The sequence below is a fragment of the Cebus imitator genome, unplaced genomic scaffold (assembly GCF_001604975.1).
Source record: "Cebus imitator isolate Cc_AM_T3 unplaced genomic scaffold, Cebus_imitator-1.0 Scaffold86, whole genome shotgun sequence".
NCBI classification, from domain to species: domain Eukaryota; kingdom Metazoa; phylum Chordata; class Mammalia; order Primates; family Cebidae; genus Cebus; species Cebus imitator.
Window position 1 is genome coordinate 1,529,481 of NW_016107401.1, and position 5,170 is coordinate 1,534,650.

A 5,170-nucleotide genomic window follows, 5' to 3' on the forward strand; every position below is an offset into this window, starting at 1 on the left:
ACTTATTAGTAATCCATTGAAAAGGCAATTAATGGAGGACATGTGAGTAAGGAAATTGAACTAGTCTGCACCACAGGACAAAGAATGGCAAAGACACTCTGGTTTTCTTAGGTTTAACTGTCTGTATCCTTTGTTGCAAATTGATTGTTAAATTTTTGAGTCTTAACCCAAATCAATGAATTTATCATTTATGTAAAGTAGCATCTATGTGTCTAATATCAAAGTGAAGGACAAGCTGGTTTATCTCTCTCTGAAGTTTTCATTCTCCCTCTCTCTTTATAACATTTTCCCCAAGCTTTTTAGTGGGACTTACCTTTGTGGTTACAGAAAACAACAGGTGAAAAGAAGGTAATGCGTTTCTTGCAGTCTTTCCATGTACAGCTAGCCACTGATAAGCTTTGGTGTGTATTCTTTGTTCTTTGGTGCTGCATTCTAACACACACATGGAGGAACAAAATTGGATTACATACCATATTGACCTGTTGTTTATTTTTTAATTGGTCATATGTCCTAAGTATCTTTTCTGGACAATAAATAAAGACCCATGTCATCATAGTCAATGGCTTTGATATAATCTCTTGGTTGGATACGCTGTAATTTATTTCATCATGTTGTTAGAGGTTTAGAAACAAGTATCTCTTATTTAATTGTTTACATAGCCTTAAGTTGACTTTATTATTTGAATGAGTAATAGTAATACTAGAAAAAGAAAACTGATAGACTACTCTGTTGTAAAATAATTGTCCCCTCTTGTGTGAGAATGTGCAATGTTTGGTGTTATCAGGGTACAGATTTATAGGCTACGTAACAACTTTTCTGAGCATCAATTTTTTTTTTACTTGCAATTTCACCAAAAAACTATTAAGAAATAACAAGAGGCTAATCAAGAACTCTTTTTAGGATAATTGCTTAAGGTGTGGATTTTTCTCTACCTGTTTCCCCTGAGGATAAATGATACCTGGGTTCAAAGGAGAAACAAACTCTAAAAGTATGAATCTAATGGCATTAGGCAGTGGAGTAAAGTATACAAGATCAAATTTTCTTTACAATCCACGTTAAATAGATATGAAAGGAGAAGAAGCAATAACAGGGTCACTCTATTTGTTCCGTGGACCTGGGAAATAACGTGAAACTTCCATCTGTGTTAATGAGTCATACATGGCTAGGTCCCCAGGCAATATTTAGTAAATGAATAGTGTTACTGCCTGGCAGGGACCCTTTTAGAAAGTGCTGTTGTTGAGAGAACCTAAATATATACATATATATTATATATATATGTATGTATGTATTCTGGTTTAGCTAGGATTATGATGCATAAAATGTTGGTAATAGGTTTAAAAGATTAGCATAGACCAGCTTTCCATGAGATTGTTCTTTATATAAAAAAGTTGAATGCTATTTCTAATGTCATCATAAAAGTCAGGCTGGAGGATTATCGATTTTTTGGAGGCTTTTACTAGATAGCTTGGTAATTGACTCTCTCAAGTTTTAACACTTGGCCCTGGGTTTGCTGTTTACCTTGCTCAAGCAATTTGGTGTAATTAATTTTTATAGCTGTATTTGCTTTTAGGGTTTATACTTTGGTGGAAAGATATCTCTAGTCAAAACCTCACAGAATTACTTTTTTTTCTTTGAATTAAAACATATGATTGTTTTAAATAAGAGTCTCGTCTATAAAATTAATAGACAGTAGAATGGAAAATCTTTTAACATCTTTACAACTAACTCGCATAGACATATCTGCAGATAGGATAGAAAAGAAACGAAACTGAACACAGTTAATGTGTTAGTAGAGCTGATCCATATTTTTAGTAAAGAATAAGTAAAAATAATGGAAAAGAAAGCATGCGGTGAAGGTTTTTGTGTTTTGTGGGTTTTTTTGTTTTTTGTTTTTTCTGGTAATATCAGTTTTATTCGGTTGGGGCGGTGACTATAGCTTGGCTGGGGGCGGGGCCGGCCCTCATAGGTTGTTGGGTCCCTCAGGGTCTGGTCCAAGGTCTGCTGAATCTCCACGTTCTCCTCCTTGGCAATGGCTAACGTCTCTTCCAGGTCATCGGCCAACGGCTCTTCCAGGTCATCGGTGGTCTTCTCCAACTTCGCCACAGACTTTTCGACAAACTCTGCCCTGGTCTCAGCCTCCTTCAGCTTCTCATCCAGCAGTTTTATTTCTTCATATTTATCTTCTTTTGTGGAATACTCCTTCTTGAGGCCATCAGAAATTTGAGGGTCTTGTCCATGGTTTGAAGTTTCTCCTCCAGCTGTCTGACTCGGTTCTCCCCCCCTCAGCTTTCTCTTCTGAGTGCTCCAGGTCTGCCTCCAGGATCAGCAGCTTCCTGGCCACCTCCTTGTATCTCTGGTCTGAATCCTCAGCGATGCACGTGGCCTCCTTCAGCTGAACCTCCTCCTGCTCCATCTTCTCCTCGTCCTTCACTGCCGGGTTTTTATGACCTTTATTCTTCTCTGGCTCTCATTGGCTGCCTTCTCAGTCTCTTCTAGCTTGCTCAGGGCTGTGGCCAGGCACTCTTGGGCCCCGGCCGGCTCCTCTTCTACCTGTTGAAAGCGGCAGTTTAGGGAGGCCACATGCACCTCAGCATCGCTGGCCTGCTCGGCCCGCTGCAGTTTCTCCTGGGCCTCCTTCATGGATTCAGAATACTCTTCCACCTCACCCTCATCCCTTTCAGCTCCCTCTGCTCCTTGTCCAGCTTCTCGAAGTGCTCCTTAGCTTGCTTCTTATTGGCTTCCGTCTGCTCGAGGAGGTCGATGGCGTTCTTCTTGCCCAGCTTTAGCGTCTGTATCTTCCTGATGGCGTCCATGGCCTGTAGGCAGGCGGTGAGGACGGAGCGGATCGGATCGGGTGGGCTGCGCGGACTTAGCACACGGGTGGTGCCCGGGGAGCACCGATCGGGACCCAGATTTTTCTAATGCTTGTAAAGAAAACTTTTGAGTTGATGCTCATCTGTTGAAAGATTTGGATTTAAAAACAGCCGTTGATCATGCTGACCCATAATTGGTCAGAAATCACACATAATCCATAGAGTTCAAAGAAAAAATGAAAAACAAAACAATGAGTGAAGGCTATAAAAAGATAAGTTCTCCAGCCTTGGAGAAGCATTCTCCCCCTTTTTCGTCATTTTTTTTTTCTACTAACTTGCTGGTAGTTGGCTTTTTGGGGTGTGTTTTTCACCACGTGATACGGGAACTCTCAGTATCTCTCAGACTAATCAATCTCTCAGGTTAACACCATATTCCTTCTAATCTGATCAGACGCAACATTTTTTTTTCCTTTTTTAAAAAATTATGTAATGCAAAACAGACACAACATTTTTAAAAGAAAATAACTTTGATCAGATGACTCTTTTGTGTTGATAAAATTTTTTCTTAAACATTTAAAAATTGATATTTAATGTGATACAAGCTGATTGCACAAAATTAGAAATACAAAGTAAAAAGAGGAAAACAAGGAAAATTGATAATTTCTCCATTCAGAGATATATATCATGGTGTTAAATGGTTTTATTTCATTCATCCCAGTCTTTTTTTTCCTTCAGCATGGGTACATGTTTGTATATATTTTTGCTAGTATAATAGAATAATGCGATAAACCTTTATGTATTCACATTTTGTGTACAGTTCTATTTCCTTAGGATTAATTTAAACCCTAAGTTTTAATACTCTGAATGCTTAGAGTTACTGTGGGGCTTTGGGCTGGAGAGAGGGATTGGTGGTACTGAAGCTGTTGATTACCAGAGAAGAAGAACCATGCTCTCAAAATATTCCCTTCACCTCCACTTATAGTAATCCCTCCTGGCATTGTAGAAATAGCATGGAGTTGTCTCTAGCTAGATTATAATTCTGAGGACTTTGGGTTGTTATTTACAGTATATGAGAAGAAAAAGTTAGAAAAGGTTTTTATGCATATAAGTCACTCCTAAAAAGCTGTGTAGAGAAACAAAAGCTTATTTGAGATTATTATGTGCTTTAAATATTCTGATCTATAAGTTCAACTTTTTTTCCCATTGGGGAAAATATAAATCAGAGTATCCTGAGTATTCTTTCCTTAAAGGAGAACATGGGTTTGATAACAGAGACTCACAAATGGAGGAATAAAAGAAATATGAAGTTTTGCTTTTGCAGACATACTGAAGCGGAAAATAAAAAAGCTGAAATCAACAATAACAACAACAAAAACGCCACATCCATTTGGACTAAAATACATGTATATATAACATAACTTTCCAAGCATAAAACGAAAACTCTCACCAAGGGAATGAAAAAAATAGCTTTTGAAAAATTGCTGAAATAGGCCTGTTGTTGAAATAGTTTTATTTCCCCTTTAGAAGATCTATTTACTACAATTCTGGGAGTGAGAGGGATGATTCTGAATAAAGAATAAAGCCATTTAAGATGTTGTGCAGAGTACCAGAATTTATGAAGACTAGTTTGAATTAAAACTAAATGTCACCAGCAAATAGGAGCCAACAGAAATGTACATTTCATTTATTGTATTGGGAGCTGGGGAAGGCAGCAGGGATGAGCTTACACTTAGCAGGACTCTTATATGGCACTAAATTTTATGTGGAGAACTTAGACCTTACAAAAGCATGCGTTTCTCTCAAATCTTCTTAGCTGTTCAGATTAATTCATTAATTGGCAGGAGTTGAAATCATACCTCCTACTTGGGTGTAGTACAAGAGTGAAAAAATCAAATGTTTAATGCATTTATTTATTCATTCAGCAAATTTGTATTCGGCAGCTGCTGTTTGCTGGGTGTCATTCCTGCCACAGTGAGGACACTGGCAAACCAAAGAGACAGGTCCTTGTCTTTGGGACCCCTAGAGCCGAGGACAGATAATACAAAGGAAGAAACAGGTGAGTTCTCTGTCAACAATTAAAATGGAGTGATTGGGAGATGCTGAGGGAACACTTCAGGTTGGATGGTCAGAGAAGGCCACTGCGGTCACACCTGAGGGCTCTCCAAGATGATTCCAGAAGCTCACCCTTTTCTCTTTTTAATTTAGCATATCTGTCTTTCTTCCTTGTGTGGCCTTTACATTCCTGTAAAGGACTTACTATTATTATTTGCTTTGACAGAGGAACTGTAAAACTGAAATAAAGATGCAGTTTTAAAAAAGAGCCTGAAATGCATTTTTAATAAATCAGAGGCTCAGGT

At 38.3% G+C, this 5,170-nt stretch overlaps 1 pseudogene; it reads right to left on the reverse strand.

The window, feature by feature from the left end:
* Positions 1–1,671: 1,671 nt before the first annotated feature.
* LOC108308573 lies at positions 1,672–2,813 on the reverse strand (annotated as a pseudogene).
* Positions 2,814–5,170: the final 2,357 nt, after the last annotated feature.